The sequence below is a fragment of the Cetorhinus maximus genome, chromosome 4 (genome assembly GCF_964194155.1).
Source record: "Cetorhinus maximus chromosome 4, sCetMax3.hap1.1, whole genome shotgun sequence".
Lineage (NCBI taxonomy): Eukaryota > Metazoa > Chordata > Chondrichthyes > Lamniformes > Cetorhinidae > Cetorhinus > Cetorhinus maximus.
The window spans coordinates 51,206,066-51,227,625 of record NC_135882.1 but is presented as its reverse complement, the minus strand read 5'-3'; the positions used below and the strand labels follow the sequence as shown (position 1 = coordinate 51,227,625).

The 21,560-nt window shown below is 48.0% G+C and overlaps 1 protein-coding gene across 2 annotated transcripts in view; it reads left to right on the top strand.

Annotated features, from left to right (window-relative positions):
- The window catches only part of colec10 (collectin sub-family member 10 (C-type lectin)), a 74,994-nt gene that overhangs the window by 29,589 nt on the left and 23,845 nt on the right, over positions 1-21,560 (top strand). The gene's annotated exons all lie outside the window — the stretch shown is intronic.

Here is a 21,560-nt window from a genome sequence, read left to right as displayed (position 1 = left end):
ATCACCCTTGTGCCTATCTTATGGGTGCCTTTGCCTGGCCTGGTGCTCCTACACTGTCCTACCCTGCAACATGGCTAGTCGAAGGCTACAAGTTTGCAGTAGGGGAGACTGCAGATGGCTTGGCAGGAAAACAATGAGCAGCTCTGGGTTTTTAAGGCCTGGCTTCAGACTACATCACCTTGGCATAGACGGCTGCAGTACAGATTTGCCACTGCAAGACCACTGGAGGAGCACAAATGGTGTCATCCTGAGGACAGCAGGTTCACACTCCATGGAGCCACTGCCCCGGGGCAGCACCGCAGCAATCCTGGTAACCTGCTGGAGGACAGATTGCTGGACTGCTATGAGACTTTGCAAGCTCCTTTGAACACTGGTACCTGCAACCATGATGGCAGCAGTGTAAACCTGCATGGCAACAAGCTGAGATTTCAAGATCTCATTCTAAGTTTCTACTGCAACACTTAAATATTGAGTAGCTTTGTTTGTGTTGCAATGGAAGCTGAGACATCAGCCATCAGACATTGTATCATGCTCAGGTCTACAACAGCGATCATGCTGGAAAGAGTGAGCAACGAGCTCTGTGCAAAATTGTTTTAATTTGAAGCTAGAGTTCTCCATGCTCTTAGAGATTGACAGCAGATGTCGGCATGGCAGGCCTGCCAAGTGCAGCAAGCATTTCAGTGTGCTTGCATGGGTGTTGTGTCTGCCAGTTTAATAGCTGGCAACACGTGAAAGCAGTGAGATGTGAGTGTGTGGCTTCTAGCAGTGCTAAGTCACCGGACTAGTAAGTCAGAGGACCAGGCTATGCTCTGGGGACTTGGGTTCAAATCCCACCATGGCAGCTGGTGGAATTTAAATTAAATTAATAAATCTGGAATATAAAGTTAGTTTCAGTAATGCTGATGATGACAACTATCATTGATTGTTGTAAAAACCCATCTGGCTCAGTAATGTTCTTTGGGGAAGGAAATCGGCCATTCTTACCTGGTCTGGCCTACATATGACTCCAGACCCCACAGCAATGTAGTTGACTCTTAACTACCCTCTGCAATGGCCTAACAAGCCACTCAGTTCAAGGGCAATTAGGGATGGGCAACAAATGCTGATCTTGTCAGTGGCACCCAAACTCCATAAAAGAATGAAGAAAAAAATGCATGAGCGTGAGGGGAATCTATGAATGTGAAGTATCAGCTATGGTTCATAGAGATTGTTGGTAGGTGAATGGGGCTGTGGTGAATGGAGTAGTGTGTGGGGCTAGTGGTGCATTATTTGTATATGCATGGGAGGATGCATTCATTGAGCCTGACACTTTTGTGAGGTCATCAAACTTCTTTCAGGACTGCATCCAGATCCCTGGGGCTAGACTGCTAGGATTGACTGCAATGGCTACTTGCTTTCGTTGCCTTCTCAGTATCTGGCTAGAGGGCCTCCCAAGGGAAGAGGACCTCCTGCCTTTTGCGCATCTCCTGCACCAAGGCCTCCAGTGCAGCATCGGAGAGCTTTGTGGCACAATTTCTGGCCTGTTGAGCCATTTCTATAACTTCATCCTAATCTTCAACTCTTCATGAACCAGTTCCAGCCGCTGCTGCAGCCAGAATGCACCTTGACTTAAGAGGTGCAGTCTGGCTTTAAGTAGTGCAGGCTAGCTTTAAGTGGTGCTAGCTTCGCATGAATTTGAGCTTCCTGCTGAAGTGAGCAATCATGCATTAGCGCATTCAGTACTGGGCTACATGCCACAATCATTATAATTTGCAGGTAGCTTGGCGTTTGCATGCTGCCTGCATTATTTTGAACGGGCTCGAATTAATCGCACATCACAACCCCTGTGCCCAATTTCAGGGGCTATCCAAATCCCCAAGTTCTAGCTCCTTTCTATTTTCAAACCACTACCTGTGAAATCTATGGAAATAATCAGGTGCTCAGGGCATTTATTTCTGACTTTCACTTCAGCAGTATCTTGCTTTTGTATTCTCCTTATCTTGGTTGACTGTCAACCTTTATTAATGAGAATGTAAGAATATATTGTAGAGCCTAATCTGGTGAACAATAGAAATAAATATTCTTGGTATAAGTCCCAGATAAGCACTTCCTCTTTTCCTATGAAAGAAGCAACTACCAAGTATACAAAAATAAAAGCAAAAAACTGTGGATGCTGGAAATCCAAAACAAAAACAAAAATAGCTGGAAAAACTCAGCAGGTCTGGCAGCATCTGTGGGGAGGGACACAGTTAACGTTTCGAGTCCGAATGAACCTTCAACAGAACTAAGTAAAAATAGAAAAGAGGTGAAATATAAGCTGGTTTAAGGGGGGGTGTAGTGCTGGATAGAGGGCCAGTGATAGAAGGAGATAACCAAAAGATGTCACAGACAAAAGGGCAAAGAGGTGTTGAAGGTGGTGATATTATCTGAGGAATGTGCTAATTAAGGGTAGAAAGCAGGACATGCAAGGTACAGATAGCCCTAGTGGGGGTGGGGTGGGGTGAAGGAATCAAAAAAGGCTAAAAGGTAGAGATAAAACAATGGATGGAAATACATTTAAGAATAATTGAAATAGGTGGGAAAAGAAAAAAAAATCTATATAAATTATTGGAAAAAAGGGGGGGGTGGGGGGGGGGCGTGGAATCGGAAAGGGGGTGGGGATGGAGGAGAGAGTTCATGATCTACAATTGTTGAACTCAATATTCAGTCCGGAAAGCTGTAAAGTGCCTAGTCGGAAGATAAGGTGCTGTTCCTCCAGTTTGTGTTGAGTTTCACTGGAACAATGCAGCAGGCCAAGGACGGACACGTGGGCATGAGAGCAGGGTGGAGTGTTGAAATGGCAAGCGACAGGGAGGTCTGGGCAATGCTTGCAGACAGACCGAAGGTGTTCTGCAAAGCGGTCACCCAGTCCGCGTTTGGTCTCTCCAATGTAGAGGAAACCGCATTGGGAGCAACGAATGCAGTAGACTAAATTGAAGGAAGTGCAAGTGAATTGCTGCTTCACTTGAAAGGAGTGTTTGGGCCCTTGGACGGTGAGGAGAGGGGAAGTAAAGGGGCAGGTGTTGCACCTTCTGCGGTTGCATGGGAAGTTGCCGTGGGAGGGGGTTGAGGTGTAGGGGGTGATGGAGGAGTGGACCAGGGTGTCCCAGAGGGAACGATCCCTGTGGAATGCCACCATGGGGGGTGAAGGGAAAATGTGTTTGGTGGTGGCATCATGCTGCAGTAGGCGGAAATGGCGGAGGATGATCCTTTGAATGCGGAGGCTGGTGTGGTGATAAGTGAGGACAAGGGGGACCCTATCATGTTTCTGGGAGGGAGGAGAAGGCGTGAGGGCGGATGTGCGGGAGATGGGCCGGACACGGTTAAGGGCCCTGTCAACCACCGTGGGTGGAAAACCTCAGTTAAGGAAGAAGGAGGACATGTCAGAGGAACTGTTTTTGAAAGTGGCATCATCAGAACAGATGCGACAGAGGCGAAGGAACTGAGAGAATGGGATGGAGTCCTTACAGGAAGCGGAGTGTGAGGAGCTATAGTCGAGGTAGCTGTGGGAGTCGGTAGGCTTTTAATGGATATTTGTGGACAGTCTACCACCAGAAATTGAGACAGAGAGGTCAAGGAAGGGAAGGGAAGTGTCAGAGATGGACCATGTGAAAATGATGGAGGGGTGGAAAATGGAAGCAAAATTAATAAATTTTTCCAGGTCCCGACGAAAGCATGAAGCAGCACCGAAGTAATCATCGATGTACCGGAGAAAGACTTGTAGGAGGGGGCCGGAGTAGGACTGGAACAAGGAATGTTCCACATACCCCATAAAGAGACAGGCATAGCTGGGGCCCATGCGGGTACCCATAGCCACACCTTTTATTTGGAGGAAGTGAGAGGAGTTTAAGGAGAAATTTTTTAGTGTGAGAACAAGTTCAGTCAGACGGAGGAGAGTAGTGGTGGATGGGGATTGTTCGGGCCTCTGTTCGAGGAAGAAGCGGAGAGCCATCAGTATACTAAGTATACCATAGACATGATTCACAGAATATGTCTGACAGTAACCCCTGCCATTGCTTATAGCCACAAATCTTTGCTTATTAACTGTGTGGGCCAGTTTACAGCATAGATTATTTCAGCTCCAGACCTTTCTTTGACATGGTGAAAGAACTTTAGTTCTGCTCAGTACCAACTTTCCTTTCTGCTGCCCTCAATGAGTCAAGACATAACTTGGATCAACCCAACTTTTAATCACTGAGGATTAAACTTTTCACAAAAATTACGCATCCCCTAAGTTCAATCAGTAACCAAGATAAAATGGAAATCTGTACCCCTGGGGAAGCAGTATGCTCACTGCACCTGCTGCTTTTACAGCTGAGGCTTCACAATGAGGTGGTTGGTTAGGCCCAAGTTCACCTCCTGCAACGGCCATTTTTACTCAGTGAAGCTGCATTAAAAAATGTGGGACACCTTGCAACTAACTACTGCTTCCTGGGAGATTTCCACCAATAAAAATGTACATCTCATCAGTTTTAACATTTAAAAAGAACCATTGACTGAAGGGAAATCATAATCTTCCACTGGAGTTTCACAGTACAAGAAGAACTGACACCCACAACCAAGCTTCATTTAGGTCAAACAGCTTTAAATCCAAGTTTCTCCCTTTCAAATTTTTACATGACAATTATTCTTCCAAGAATATTTTATCCCATATGGTGTCTTTCTTCCTTTTCTCAGCTCAGGGACAGAGGGAACCGCGCCCCCCCACGACAAAGTCTGCCTCCTGAACTATTCAATAAGACCCCTACCACCACCACCACCCACCCTCCCTTCCCTCCTCACCCAGGCCTCACCTTCCTTCCCAACACTTACCTGGTCCTGTACTCTGGAATTTAGAATCTGGGGACTGCTTGTAGTCCCAGTCCTGGCCACTACTGCCACTGGTGATGCAGGGATTACCGAGCTGCCAGCCAATCAGATTTACTGTCAGTTCTCTGAGGTAGGACCTGCACCTGAATGAGGGGCGGAAGTCCTATTTCCAGCCAGTTAACACTCCTCTGAACATTAAATGGCCTTGGGGCTGCTGTGATTGGCGGGGATCCGTTCCCTACCAATTCTGCAGGTGTGGGTCATCTGAAAAATCCTGCCCTATAATTTTAAAAAAATATCTTTAAAGTATTAGTTTATTTTCTGCCAGACCCAACTCGAAATGCCTGGATTGAACTTCCATCTTCTTCCTCCAAGAAACAATCAATTCCGATATATTCTATTTCAATAGATGAAGTTTAGAAATCCTGTCCACCGTTTACAAGTCAGGAGTGTGATGGAATACTCTCCACTTGCCTGGATCGTGCAGCTCCAACAACACTCAAGAGGTTCGACACCATCCAGGACAAAGCAGTCTGCTTGATGGCCCCCTAGCCAACCTTAAACATTCATTCCCTCCACCTGTGACATACTGTGGCAGCAGAGAGTACCATCTACAAATGTATTGCAGAAACTCATCAAGGCTTTTATGACAGCACTTTCCAAACGTGTGGCCTCTAACCACCTAGAAGGACAAGGGCAGCAGGTGCATGCTACTGCATCATCTCCACCTGCAAGTTCCCCTCTACATCACGCACCACCCTGAGTTGGAACTATATTGGCGTTCCTTCACTGTTGCTGGGTCAAAATCCTGGAACTCCCCTCCTAAAAAGCCTCTGGGTGTACCTACACCACATAGACTGCAATGGTTCAAGATGGCAGCTTACAACCATATTCTTGAGGGCAATTAGGGATGGGACTTGCCAGCGATGCTCACATCCCATGAAAGAATAAAAAAAAACTGCTCCACATTTTTCAATATTGTTAACCACTTAAGATGTTTAAAAATATCACTAAATCATATTATCTGGTCGTTATCTCATCGCTGTTTGCTATGCGTAAATTGGCTGTTGCATTTCCTAATTACACTTCACTAAGTGCTTCATTGGCTGTAAAACACTTTGTCCAGAATTTTCCGTTGTGAGGGAGGGGAGAGCGGGTGCGGGCACGGGCTGGCACAGACCTGATTGGCGCCCATGATCAGGCTGTGCTGCCATTTTATGTGGTCGAGCCAATTAAGGCCTGCCCAGCATATTTGCCGACTCCCATGGGTAGCGGGAGTGTACAGGCGGCGGCAGGCGTACACAGACTGCTGGGTCCAATGGCGACCCGACAGACTGTTTAAAAGAAGGCCTGGCAGCCTCCTGTAGGCTGCTCACAATGGCCAGTTCGAGGACGCACCACAGGGGGTTGGCTGAGCAGCCCAGGCTGGAGGGAAGGGCAGAGGAGCAGGCCAGGCTGCAGGGTCTGCCACAGGAGCAGGGCAGGCTGCAGGGTAGGCCAGCGGAGGGCCAATGTGCCCCTCGCTTTTCAGATGACTGCCTTGCTGCCCTCCTCGAGGAGGTGGCAGCACGGCGGGAGGTGTTGGTCCCCCAGGATGGGAGGAGGAGGCCCCCCCTCACATGACCAAACGTGCCTGGGAGGAGGTGGCGGAGATGGTGAGCTCCCGCGATGTGGTGCGGTGCACCTGGATCCAGTGCCGTAAGCGATTCAACGATTTGTTGCGCTTTGCAGTGAGTACCATGTTGGCATTGGGCATTTGACCCAGCAGGTAGCCTTAGCCTTTGAGGTCCCCCCACCCAAGTCTTACTGTCTTGACTGCATTTAATCATGTTGGGCATTTTTCCTTCGCTGGATGGGCAAGCAGATAGTGCCCATGCTTACATCAGCCTGAGTGGTTCATGAGGAGATGAGTTCTACTCCGCACCATGTGTTGTTCTTAGTCGCACATGACTAGTCTGGGGACAACCTGCAGGAGATGCAGTTAGGCGCATACTCAGAACTCCAACACATGTCCTATTCACGGTGACGAGATGCTGGAAGGGGAGCCTCAAGGTGTCGTGGCAAAGAACCATCCGCCGTCCTTGACACTGCATGTAGTTGCGCATCCTTGCTATGGGAGCATATACCGTGTGGTTCCTAAAGTGATGTATGCAGAATGTGTTCAAGGTGGCCATTGGGGGCGTGGGTGTTGGGAGCAGGTGTATTATCTTTGTGTGAGTGGTCAGCAGTAGCGGGGAGAGGAGGCACTGGAGGCCTGATAAGGCCCATTATGGTTGGGGTGCGGTGTGCGTGTGCAGAGTCCATGTGCAATTTGCCATAATGAATGGTCTTCTCTCTTTCTCGGGAGAAGAATGCTCATAATGCCTCAGAGCGTGCGAGGACTGGAGGCGGCCAGGCTTACTTCCTCATGTTAAGCCGCTTCGAGCAGGAGGCCCTTGAATTGGAGAGGTGGCATGCGCCCAGGTCAACTGGTGTTGGTGAGGCTGGGGTGGAACGGCCAGGTATTTAAGGCCAACAGTGAGATCCGCAATGTCCTCCCAACATCCATAGCACTGGTGATTGTTAAATTTGTTATTGTTGCAACATTGCTCGGTCATAGAGTGATAGAGTCAGAGGTATGGATCATAGAAAAAGGCCCTTCAGCCCTTCGAGGATGTGCGGGTCAAACACGTACCTAAGTCTACTAATCCCATTTTCCAGCACTATGCTCATAGCCTTGTAAGCCATGGCATCGCAAGTAAACATCCAAATACTTATTACATGCTAGGAGGGTTTCTGCGTCTACCACCCTTTCAGGCAGTGCGTTCCAGATTCCCACCACCCCCTGTGTGCAAAAGTTGCTCATCACATCACCTGTAAACCTCCTGCCCCTTATCTTAAATCTATGCCGCCTGGTTACTCTTCCCCCCGCCAAGGGGAAAAGTTCCTTTCTGTCTACCCTATCTATGCCCCTCATAAGTTTATACACCTCAATCATGTCCCCCCTCAATCTCCTCTGCTCCAGGGGAAATTAGCCCAGTCTATGCAATCTCTCCTCATAAGTGAAACTCTCCAGGCCAGGCAACATCCTGGTCAACGACCTCTGCACTCTCTCCACTGCAATCACATCCCTCCCATAAAGCGCATTTCAGAACTATACGCAGTACTGTAGCTGTGGCCTAAGCAGTGTTTTCTGCAGTTGGAACATTACCTCACTATATCCTATGCCTCGGCTAATAAAGGCGAGTATGCCATATGCCTTCTCAAACCTTATGTACCTGTCCCGCTACCTTAAGGGACCGGTGGACATGCACACCAAGGTCCCTCTGATCCTCGTTACTTCCCACGGTCCTACCATTCATCATGTATTCCTGTGCCTTGTTTGTCCTGCCCAAGTGCATCACCTCACACTTATCCACATTAAATTCCATTTGGCATTCATTAGCCAATCTGACCAGCCCATCTATATCCTCCAGTAATATAAGGCTATCCTCCTCACTATTTGCCACCCCACCAATGTTCGTGTCCATTTGTTCTGGAAGGTTGAGCGCATAATGAACCAGGGGGAAAGGGATGAAGTGTGTCACTGTGTGCACGCTAACTGATCCACTGTCCTTGTTGTTCATTTCAGCATCATCAGAGCATGGCCGGCAGGAGGAACTGCAAATGCCCCCTCTCACACCTAATGGCCTTCAAGTGTCACCTGCGTCACACCATTTCTGCGAGGCAGGCACCAGCGCAGATACTAGCACATTGGTGGGAATTGGAACATCGGTTAGTGTCCCAGGGCACAGTGGAGAGGGCACTCCACATTCGCTGGAGGAGCTAGCAGAGACAGAGCGTGCCGATGGCGCCAGCAGTCGGGGGACTGCAGGGGACCAGGCACATGCTGAGCCGGGACGTGATGATGTGCCTCTGGAGTCGTCCGCAACGCAGCAGCTGCAGGAAATACGGCCAAGGGTGCGAGAGCATCTGGGTGTGATACATGAGGCTATGCATCTGACAGATATTGTTGACTGCCTCCCTTGACAGTCAGAGCCTCCTTCGGCACTGCACCTCAGACATATTGAGGTAGCTGCTTCGCCGCCTGTAAACCCTGGCAGCAGGATAGTGACATCTTCTGTGGCCCCCTCCACCTTGGACTACCTCTTGGCCCTGCGTCCCTTGTGCCTGCGTCAATACTCCCAAAGGTGGCTCCCCTGGAGGCTGAATGTGCACTCCTGGCCTCCTCCTCCTTCTAGCCCTCCCTTCCTCCACAGAGGAGCTGCCTCCAGTGGACATGTCCGATCCCATACCCAGGCTAAGGGGAGGCTTCTGGAAAGCTACAGGCCTGCAAAAGATTCCTGACTGCAGACCTGAAGGTTCAAAGTACACAGAAAGCTGCTGGAATGTGTTCTGAACTGCTACAGATCACACAGGCAAGTTTAAAAAGCTTTCTGCAATAAATACTCATAGACCAGACTGACAACCCCACTGAATCCTCTTATCCCACCCGTGGATGAGGTTCATAGAGAAGTCTCTTACCCGCCTGCCCGTTGCGCCCGTGTGCTAACCCGAAGATCACACAGGCGCCTAAAAATCAGCGTTGATTAAAGACTAAAGGGCCTTAACTGGCCTGTTAATTAATGGTGGGCACGTGTCGGACTTCATCGTGCGCCCACCCAGCGAAATATCACAATGGCGCGCCGTGACGTTGGGACGCTCGCCTGATGTCACCGCGCCTCATTTTATGAATGGACATGTGGGGCCCGCCCCCCACAAGCCAAACTGAAAATTCTGCCCTTTGGAATGTCTAGAGATCATGAAAGGCCATCATTTCTTTCTTTTAGCTAATTTCAGTTGGGGTGGCATAGGTGCAGACGGGAATATGCTGGAGATCCTTTTATGGCCAGTTATAATATTAGTGAAGGTTTGATCTCATGAGTTTTGTTTGTGTTGAAATGCTGAAATAACTGCAGAATTACAGAAAATCTCCTCAGTAACCAAACTAACAAAATCCACTGCTCGCAGAACCTTATGTACCCCCAGGGCAGGATTATGCCAGGAAACCTGAGCGGAGCATTGTTGCTAGTCTACTGCCACTCAATGCTGAAATGGAAAAAGCCCCTTATGGAGACAACTTATGCCAACAGTCAGCTCCGGTTTGACAGCGGAAGAGGCTGGTGTCAGCTTGGAAACAGCAATAACAGCTCAAGGAATCCTTTAGTGCAGTGAGTAGGCTATAAGCAGTATTGGCAAATTGAGTATGCTCACAAACTAATTCATGATACAGGGAATCTTTTCAGCACCAGTATAAGCTGTGGAGCTATCAGCGCTTGATGGTATTGGCAAGTTAAATATATTTATGACATATGAGGCAAAATGAGAAACTATTCATTTTAATGAACTTTACAGCTGTGCCAGTATAATCTGCTGCTTGGAATTTTTAATCTTCTGAACAAGGAAATGTTCACTTTACAGGAATTCCCCTGTTTTGGTTTAAACAGTAACATTGAGACATTTAATTAAATGACTCTAGGTCCATTTTTTTTCTCACTGTGGGAATTTACTGCTTTTCCAAGAATGCTTTGACGTTTTGGAACACCTAATAACCCCTCAAACCCCTTAACAATCCAAATCCACAAATTTAAAAAAAATCAGTATTAGTTTTAAACAATTTTTAACTCAAATTCCTTAACGAAGATTTGCACAATTGATAAATTAATGCTCATCTATTGATCAGACTTTTCCACGTTTCAAAGTGTTATGCTCAGTACAAGCATGACAATATTGAATATTATGGACTGTAAGATCGTACCTTATGAAAGTGGCCACAAACTCCTTTAAGATGGCTGCAACTTAACGTGTGACTATGGACTTTGAAACTGTGGACAGTATTCAATTCTGTGGCCAATATTTAGATAAACATGGGCCTGAATAAGGGTACTTCACAGCCACCTGCAAAGTTTAAACATCTCATTGTGTAAGGATGATCCAGCACTTTGAGGAATATGAAATCTCTAGACTAATTGGCCTCAGAGTGCCTTATTGAACAAAGGACACTATCTGAGCTCAAGCTGGGACAGAGATAAGAATGAATGACCATTGCAACTAATTTTATGGTGGCCTGGACCCCAGAAGTGTTAACCTTGCAGTCATGTGACAGAAACTCACTTCTCAGGGACTGCAGATAACCTGAAAAGCAAATCAGTGTGTGTGCGAGAGAACCATCTGAAGCACCAGGAAATCTGTGAAACAGTTGAACCATCATAGCTGAAAGTCTTCTAATGCAACTAAAGTCCTGTATTTGTTCCAGCATCCAGGCCCACCTGAGAACCAATCTCCTGACTATTTGTCTACAAGAAGCTTTACAGCTTCTTGAGAATCCTTTTAAAGACCTTCACTCCAACTAAAGTATCAACTCAGCCAAGAAGACACCAGGCCTGCATTGATATAAAGACTGAGTTATAAATTCCATTTTTATGATTACAGATTTAACTTCATCTGTATCTAATCTTTTTGCGTGTAAAAGTGAGTGACATAAATCCAACATCTAGGACAAGGGTGTGATAATAAATAACCCTCTTTGCTTTTAAAAATCACCAGAAAGCCTGCTGCTGGAATTCATTTTAAATTAAGAAAAATCACTCTGAGGATAAGGAAATACATACACCTTTCATACAAACATCCTGTTTACTAACCGGAAGCATAAAAGGGCATCCCAAAATCTTCTATAGGCACTTAAATAGTGAAAAGGTAGTAAAAAGAGGGGTAGGGCTGATTAAGGTCCAAAAAAGGGATTTACCATTGGCTCAGATGTTTCTCTCTCACACACATACACACACACACACGCAGACTAATTTGCTTTTCAGGTTGTCTGCAGTCCCTGAAAATGAGTTTCATTTTCTGCATGACTGCAAGGTTAACACTTCTGGGGTCCAGACCACCATTTAAGCAGTTGACAATGGTCATTCACACTTATCTCTGTCCCAGCTTGAGGGTATGACTGAGGTCCTAAATGAACACTTTGCATCTGTCTTTACCAAGGAAGGAGATGCTATCCCAGGCCATGGTAAAAGATGAAATAATTCAGACACTAGATGGGTATGAAATTGATTTTGAAATGAATTGAAATTGAAATTGTGAACTTTGAGGAGGCGAGTGTAGAACTTCAAAGGGACATAGACAATTTGGTGGAATAGGCAGACAGGTGGCAGACTGAAGTTCAATGCAGAAAAGTGTGAGGTGATTCATTTTAGAAGAATATAGAGAGAATGTATAAAATAAAGAGTACAACTCTAAAGGGGGGCGAGGGGGGGAAGCAGAGGGACTTGAGTGTATATGTACATAAATAATTGAAGGTGGCAGGACAGGTTAAAAAAGCAGTTAATAAACCCTACAGTATCCTGGGGAAGAATTTTGCCCTTGGCGGGGGTGCTCGGCCAGGACGGTTGGGAAGCCAACTGCTGCCCGTGATCGGCGCCACACCATGATTTTACGCGGGCTGGCCAATTAAGGCCCGCCCAGTATGGAACACGAACAGCAGTGCTCAGCACTGCCTGTGCGGGCAGGAGGTGGAGTGCGAGCGGGCCTAGCACGAACTTCGCACATGCTCTTCAGTCCCCCAGAGGCACAAAGCTGCCTCAGGGAGATGAAGTGCTGTTTAAAAAAAACAATGAAGAGAATAAAAATGTCATAAAATATGTCCCCTCATGTGATTCTGTCACATGAGCAAGGACATGTTTTTAATTCAAGTGTGACATTCTTATTTTATTTTTAGTTGCTTTAGGAAACCTCACTCCACCCGTGGTTGAAGTTTCCTAAAAAGCACAAAGGCCGCTTGGTGTTTTCGCCTGCCCGCCAACCATAAGTTGGACGGGCAGTGTAAATTTGAAATTAATGACCTTTAATGGCCTTAATAGGCCTTTTACTTGTCGGCGGGCAGGCTGCCGACTCCGGCACGCCAAACGGAATATCACAGGACTACACGATGACATCAGGGCGCTCGCCCGAGGTCATCGTGCGTCATTTTACGCTCGGCCAGGTCAAGCGTGCGTCCACCCACTGAGCTCAACATTCTGCCCCTGGGCTTTATTAATAGAGCCATAGAGTACAAGAGCATAGAAGTTATGCTGAATTTATATATGTCATTAGTTTGGCCTCAGCTGGAGTATTGCGACTAGTTCTGGGTATTGCACTTTAGGAAGGATGTCAAGTCATTAGACAGGGTGTGGAAGGGGTCCACGATCAATTCCAGGGATGAGGAACTTCAGTTACGAAGAAAGATTGGAGAAGTTAGGACTGTTTTTCTTAGAAAAGAGACTGAGAGGAGATTTGATAGAGATATTGAGGGGTCTGGACAGAGTAGATAGGGAGAAACTGTTCCCACCCCCTTCTCAAGAATGGCACAGATTGAAAGTAATTGGCAAGCGAAGCAAAAGCAATATAAGGAAAAACTCATTTACACAGCGGGTGGTTAGGGTTTGGAATGCTCTGTCTGAGAACGTGTGAAGGCAGGTTCAACTGAAGCATTCAAAATGGAATTAGACTGTTATCTGAAAAGGAAGAATGTGCAGGGTTACGGGGAGAAGGCGGGGGAATGGTACTAGGTGAGAGAGCCAATGCCAACGTGATGGACCAGGCCTCCTTCTGCACCGTAACAATTCTGTGATTCTGTGGAGGAACCACACAAATCCTGTCTGTAACAGTGTGCTGCCCAGAAACAATGGTCACAAATTTGGGCACTGTAGCACCACTAATGCCAACAATGTGGAAGCCTCAGAGTAATAAAATGGTCACTTCCAGCACGTTCTGCATGCACACTGCATACTGAGTAGGGCCATAGCACAGGTGACTCATGCATTCCCCAGCAGCTTGAGGAGAGGTGCGATTGTAAAGTCAGTCACCGTTCCAGCTGGTTTGATACACATCTCATTTGGCCTTTGCATGTGCACCGAATGCCAACCATTCAAGAAAGGAGAGAGCAGACAGGGAAATACAGGCCAGTTGGCCTGACATCAGTCACCAGGGAAGTGCTGGAATCTATTATTAAGGAAGTCTTAACAATGAACTTAGAAAAATATACTGTGATCAGGCAAAGGCAGGTTTATGAAGGAGAAATTATGTTTGACAAATTTACCGTTTTTTTGAGGATGTAACTAGTAGGATAGATAAAGCCTGAGAACCAGTAGATTTAGTACACTTGGCTTTCCAAAAGGCATTCAATAGGGTGACACATAAAAGTCTAATATACAAGATAAGGGTTCATGCAGTTGGAGGTAAAATACGAACTGAAAATGCATTAACGGACAGGAAGCGGAGTAGGGATCAACAGGGCATTTTTAAGTTTGCAGTCTGTAACTAATGGAGTGCTTCAAGGATCAGTTCTGGGGCCTCAGTAATTTACAGTTCATATTAATGTCTTAGATGAATAGCTTGAGAGTAATGGGTCTAAGTTTGTGGACAATGCCAAGTTAGGTGTGAATGTAAGCTGTGAGGAGGACACTGTTACAACCAGGTGAGGAGGGGTGAACTGACCCCTCTCTTTTCCGACTCCCCAGTTGGTTCTAACAGAGGTTTGAATTTTAATAAGATGTGATATTGCCAGTGCAGTATGCACTTAACTGTGCATGCTTTACAGAGTAGTAGATGTTAAACTTGACTAAGCAAGATGCAGATAAAAAAATAAAAGGCAGAATTTTCCGCTCCTGTTTGCAGTGGGTGTGTTTGGCGGCGTGAGTGAAAAATATTGTGATCCGACCTAGTTGTGTGTCCCGGCGATGTAACACCAGGACGCGAATGACCCCACCCTGTCAGTGGCGGGCTGCGTTTCTCGCCATCCAATGTCAGGAACTTACTTTTAATGCATTTGCATCACATTATTGTGCCTGCATGCCGGAATCATTCCCCCACGTCAAATGTAATTCCCACATCGGCGGTGACTTCAGAACGGCGTGCTTCATGGCTGCCTTTAAAAGGTGTGCACCTGGTGAGCTGAACTTCAAGGGGAACTCGGAGGTGAGTGCACACAACCTTGTGCAGCACTCGCGAGGATCACCCGTAGGGCATCAAGGAAGACATTTCAGGGGGGAGGGGGAGGGGGAGGGGGGCACAGGCAAGTCGCTTTTTCCCGACTGGCTTTCAGTGCAGTGCTGGGGAAAGGGCTCCAGTTCAGGTGGGGCAAGCGGGTGGCAAGGCAGTGCAGGCTGATGGAAGCACACAAGCACCTGCTGGGAGTGGGGGAGTGGAGGGTGAGGGAAGAGGCCATGCACTTGGGGGAAAGCTTGTCAAAAGTGAGCATTCTTCCGTAGCTGAGGTTGTTCGCCAGCAGCTCCATTGAGATGCATGGAGTCGGGCCTCTGAAGCTTTCCTGCCCCCTCAAGAAATGCAAAAGCATGAAAGTGCCACCAAATGCCCCAGGACTTTTCACCCCTTGGGCGCAGACTGCAAATTAATGTGAGTTTTGGGGGCTGCAGAACAATTGGATGACTGGGCAAGTTGTAGAAGCCCCTTGTGAAAGGTAGGCAAGGAACAGTCACCGATGGAGGTGCTGAGAACATCAGGATCATGGAGCTGTGTGCCTCATGGCTTACAGGAAGCAGAGAAGAAGGAGAAGGTTGCAACAGAGGTACCTGGCTCAGCAAAGCGAGGAGCATCACCCTCAAGATGAAGGAGTGGCACGGCATTCTCTGGACTCAGCTGAAGGTCCACAAGGAGCCTTTGCTCATAGGCACTTCACTAGACCCAGGATCTATAGACAGCAGCTGTCATTCCTGCAGAAGACCGAGAACCAGTGTCACCACAAACTGTGCATGTCTAAGGAACTGGTCAGTCACATATGCCACCTGCTAGGATTTGGCGTCACAGGGAAATGGAGGGCATCCAATGCCAGTGACTGTGAAAGTGCCCACAGCGCTCAATTTTTACGCCAGTGGCTCCTTTCAAGGCTCCACAGGTGACCTGTGTGGGACTTTACAAGCCTCCACCGACAAGTGCATCCAGAAGTTCACGGACACCATCTTCGCAAAGACACAGAACTTTGTGCATGTTGACCGGGATCAGGAAAGCCAGGAAGCAAGAGCACTGGGATTTGCGCAGATCTCAAGTTTCCCACAGGTGCAGGGTGCAATCGACTGCACTCACGTGGTGCTCAGATCTCCATGGCAATGAGTAGTCAACTACATCAACCGCAAGGGCTTCCACTCGCTGAATGTTCAGCTGGTCTGCAACCACAACAAATGCATCCTGCAGGTCTGCGCGCAAGCGTTCATGACTCCTACATCTTCAGCAGATCTCAGATCCCTGCAGTCTTTCAGGGTCCACAGAGGCTGCAGAGTTGGGTCCTCAGGGACAAGGGCTACCCGCAGAGGACATGGCTGATGATGCCCGTGTGGCGGCCTCAGACTGCAGCAGAGCAATGGTATAACGAGGCTCATGCTGCGGCCAGAACTTTGGTGGAGCAAACGATAGGCATCTTGAAAATGAGGTTTCGGTGCCTCGACAAGTCCGGTGGAACACTGCAATGTAGTCCCCAAAGGATGCATCATCATAGCTTGCTGCACACTACACAACCTGGCGCTGCAAAGGGTGGAGGATCTGGCTGAGGAGGAGATGGAAGATCTGCACGTGTCCTCCGACGAGGAGGGCATCAAAGGGGATGAGGGTTATGAGGTCCTGGAAGTCGAGGATGCTGGCGATGAGGCCATAGCACTGGCCAGACGAGGCAGGCGTGCTCATGAGTCCCTCATAGCTGCTAGGACGACATGCAGTGAGGACAGTCCTGACATCCTCACATTGCATCTGTGAACAGCTGACACCAGACTGGCAGATAGCAATACACATACCCTCAGTGCTCAGGCTCATGTCATGGAGACGCAGCAGAGGCCCTAATAGTCACTAGATTCCAGGAGGATGATGACAACATGCAATGAGGACACTCCATAGATCTTCACATTACCTCTGTGAATGTCTGACTCCTGTCTGGTTGAGGGCAACTCACTTGCGTTCTGTGATCAGGGTCATATCATGGAGATGCAGCGGTGAAACTGCAGCACCTGATCCTTTTTCAGCCTTCAGCATCTGTCCACTTCTGGAGCACAGCGTAACTGGTCACAGATGCTGAAGAGATGGGGGCCAGCCACACCTCAAAGGTGCTGAGAGCACACAGAGAGAATGATGGAACTCTGTGATGCCTGCTCACAACATTCTGGCAGCAATGACCAGTACCATCGAGGTGCAGGCATCAGTAATGTGTTGAATGATTGTGAAGCCAGACCATCACTTTGCTCTGATGGTTACACACTGCACAGGGAAGAGGCCCTGGACTGAAACACCTGCCTTTACTTGTGCAGGAACCAAGGTTTCACAACTGAATGACACAAACACTGCTCATCTGAACAAGGAGCCATAGGCAGGGAGACATTCTTAGGAGTTTATTTACAATCGTGACCATTATTTACAAATGATTAACGCCCATGCTCAGGCTGTGCAACTACATCTTCTTAGAAGGTGTCAGCTGTGGCTCAGTCCATAGCACCCTCGCCTTTGAATCAGAAGGTTGTGGGTTCATGTCCCACTCCCGGAAACCAAGAACTGTGAATGTACTCAAAAGAGTTACAATCTGTGACTGTTGATAACTTGAAAGAGTTACATCTTCTTAACCTTCCTAACCCTGCCACTGCATCTTGGTGCTCTCCCGACATCCACAGCAGAGGTGGAGGCAGCCTGCTGACTGCGACGCCCTGTCTGTGATGAACTTGGAGGGCGTCCTCTGCAGGGCCGAGACCTGGAGGGCCCTGCCCTGCTTTCGGGGTCCTGCTGTGTGGTAGTGCCACCCTCCTCAGCCTGCGGAACTGGAGCTGCTGGATCACAGGAAGAGGGGATTCGGATGGGCTGGACACTCCCAGAATCACCTGAGTGGATGGCCCTGGGTATGAACCTGCTGATCCTCCTCCCTATGGTGCCCAAGGGGCCTTGGCCGACTCCTTGAAAGGAAGGGGCAGCTGGAATGAGTTTAAGATGCCCCACCCCACTCTCACATTGACACTGATGGATGCCAGCAAGTGCCGCAGCGATGGAGTGCAGCTCCTGCAGCAGTGCAGGTCCAATGTCCTGGACCGAGGTCTCCATAATGGATGCCATCCCACCAGTGTTGACCTCGGTGCATTGGCATGCCAGTGCTATCAGCTCAGACTGAATGTGAACGGATTCCTCCGTCGTGCCTTGCAATCAGAGGAATACAGCAGACAGCCCTTCCTGATGTTCCCGAGCTTGCCTTTGCAGCTCCATAAACACAGGTATAACCGAACCTGGAGGCTCATCATCTGACTTGGACTCAGCAGATTCCTGGTCTCCATCAGTTATCCGAGTGCCAGCACCCTTGGATGAGACAGTGCAATGCGCACACCAGATTGTGAGCCCCAGGCCAATCTAGAGCTATTTCCCACTGAGGTGCCTGTCTCTGCGCCGGGGGAGGGTGTGGGTGAGGATGTGACGGGTCTTCCATTGGTGTGTCTGCGGATTCCTCGTCTGAGGTGTCCTCTGGGCTGGAGTCGATGACCTGGCTCGTGGCCGAACTCGGCTGCTTCCCAGGTGTGCCTGTGAGAGTAAAGAGAGATAATTAGTGCATGGCAGGAGACTGTGAAACAGGAGACATCACCCACAGTGTCGTTGTCTGATGGATGTTGCAATGCAGGATCCTCACTTGGTTGAGTGCCACCACCCTCACCATCTGCACAGGAACTGTCTATCTCTTTGCCAGCCAGCTGAATGGCTCTATTTTCAAAGGCCATGAGGACCTTGATGTTGGGCATTCTTCCCTCAGTGTGGGATGTCTCTCTCTTGTTGTGAGCTTGCTTATCCTGAATAGAGACAAATGGAAAGAGTGTAAGCAAGATGTCTGCCAGGCCAGATGAGAAGGATGCTTGGCCTTTGTGGAGTGTGAGTGGTGCCATGGACAGCATGAGGACACGATGGGCAGGGGGGATGAGGGTGTTTTTGAGAGAGTGAATGGTGAAGTCCCTTGAGTTGGCAGTGAGTGCAAACCCTGTAGATGTGTGATGGGTTTGTGAGTGTGTGAGTTGAGAGTAATGAGAAGAATGATTTCCCTGGTGGAACGGACATCATCATTCACTATCTTGCGGCACTGGGTGCCTAACCCTTTTTGGAGGGCGCTGCCGCTCACTACCACCACCGCCACCCATGCTGGATTGGTGAGCTTGCTGGCTGGTCTTTGTCCAGAGCGGGGAGAGAGGGGTTAGTGGTGAGCTTCCACTGCGTCCAGTGGGCGCCGCAGAGAGGCGTCACTAAATTTAAGGGCTGCTGTGTTCTTTGCTTTTGGAGCCATCTGTCGCCAGGAGCAGTCCTGGTCTGCAGACATGAAGTAGGCTGAGCTCTGGTGCACTTTAAATATGGCACCTGGGATGAGGAACCGCTGAGGTCACAGTGTGGCGGGCAAATCCGAGCCCGCCCATCAGCAACCTGGCGTGTTGCCCGTGCACGCACTATTAATGAGGCAGGGCGTGCGGGTAGCAGACGATACAGTGCAAAAACCCGCCATTGGCTGGAAAAACATTTTTCCTCATGGTCGCCACTGCGCTTTGTGCAATTCAGGGAAAACTTTTCTAGAAAGATTCACTAATTGTGTCCAGACTCTGGCTCTTCACTGAAGCAGTTGCTTTTCACTTGTGGCTGGTAAATCCCATTTTTTCACTGTTGTAGAAAATCCAATAGGTTTTTTTAGTAGAATCTCTGTTTGCTGCAGGGATGTAGGCACGTTTCTCAGTGAAACAGCATGCAGACTGAGATTAAATGTTGTAGAGAGGGAGAGAGAGGGAGACCCCTGCTCCATGTGGCAGCCTGTGTATCCTCTGCTTAGATCCCATTTTCAGCTCCACACAAAAAGGTTTTATCATATGACCCTCCCTCCACATTGGTTATATATTCAAACAAAGAATATAGAGGACTAGCTCGTGGCTCGCATAGATTCCCTTTAGGTATTGTTTCGTTGTCAAGGTGATAAATTTTTTTCATGCCCCAGCCATTAACCCGAATGACTATCCTCCATCCTGATGAAATAGGAAGGAGTTGTTCACATCTCCGTTGTCCCTGTTGGGGTCTCCGTAGATTTTGAGCCTCCTTGGAATGGAATGTGACTTCACAGATACAAATTAGCAGCTACTTCAAGTCAGTGTCCTTTATTTCACAAAGGTGTCTTTATATATATGGGCCAGGACAGGCAGGCGGGGCGGGTGGACCTGGGAGCAGTTGCGAAGGCAACTACCGCCTGCAATCGGGCCCCGACTTTGACTTCACGCTGGCTGCAGCGCTGCCGGAGTGGGGGCAGGAGGAGGGCGAGCGCGGAAGTTTGTGCATGTGCGTAAGTAAGTGCAATGAAAGCTCCCTGAGGCACAGAGCTGCTTCAGAGAGCCGAAGATTTTAAAATTCAGAAATAAAAAACCTAGCAATGTTAAAAACATGTCCCCTTATGTGACTCTGTCACATGAGCAGGGACACGTTATGAATGAACTTTAAAACATTTTATTTAATTTTTAATAGCTGTTGGAAATCTCATTCCGCCCGTGGATGAGGTTTGTGAAAATTTTCATTCAGTTAGTACTTTAATGGCCTTAATAGGCTTGTTAACGATTGGTGGGCACGCTGCCAACTCCCGCCCACGCCCGCCGACCGAAATATCGCGCGAGTGCGCGATGACGTCGGGACACTCGCCCGACATCATCGCACGTCATTTTACACTCGAGTTTGTCGGGCGCACACCTGCCCGCTCAGTGCAAATTTCTGCCCGTGGTATATATATATTACCAGCTGATGAAATTATAAATTAACATTCCATATAGCACATCTTTGTAACACAAAGAGGCTATAAAGAGATATAGACAGGTAAGTGAGTGGGCAACAAGGTGCCAGATGGAGTATAATGTGAGGAAGTGTGAAGTTATTCACTTTGGTAGTAAGAATAGTAAAGTAGAATATTTCTAAAAGTGGTGAAATTTCTAAATGTTGATGTTCAGAGAGAGTTGGGTGTATTCATATAATGAACACAGCAAGTTAACCTGCTGGTACAGCAGGTAGTTAAAAGGCCAAGGGCATGTTCGGGACTTTATTGCAAGGGGATTGGAGTACAAGAATAAGGAAGTCTTGCTACAATTGTACAGGGCTTTGGTGTGACCACACCTGGAATACTGCATACAGGTTTGATCGCCACATTTAAGAAATGATATGCCTGCATTGGAGGCGATACGGTGACGGTTCACTAGATCGGTCCCTGGGATGAGAAGGTTGTCCTATGATGAGAAGGTGAGTAAATTGGTTTTCCATTCTCTGGAGTTCAGAAGAATGAGAGGCGATCTCATTGAAACATGTAAGATTCTGAAGGGGCTTGACAGAGTCGGCACTGAGAGATTCCCTGGCTGAGAAATCTATAACAATGGGGCACAGTCTCATAATTAGGGGCCAATCATTTAGGACTGAGATGAGAAGAAATTTCTTCACTCAAAGGGTTGTGAGTCTTTGGAATTCTCTACCCTTAGTGTTTTGAATGGTCCTTTGCTGTGTCTATTTAAGGTTGAAATATATAGATTTTTGGTTTCTCAGAGAATCAAGGGATATGGGGAGTGGGTGGGAAGTGGAGCTGAAGCTCAAGGTCAGCCATGATCATATTGAATGGCGGAGCAGGCTTGATGTGTCATGTCGTCTATTCCTGCTCCTACTTCTCATGTTCTTACATTCTTTTCTTTTCCTATCCTTCCGAAATGTCA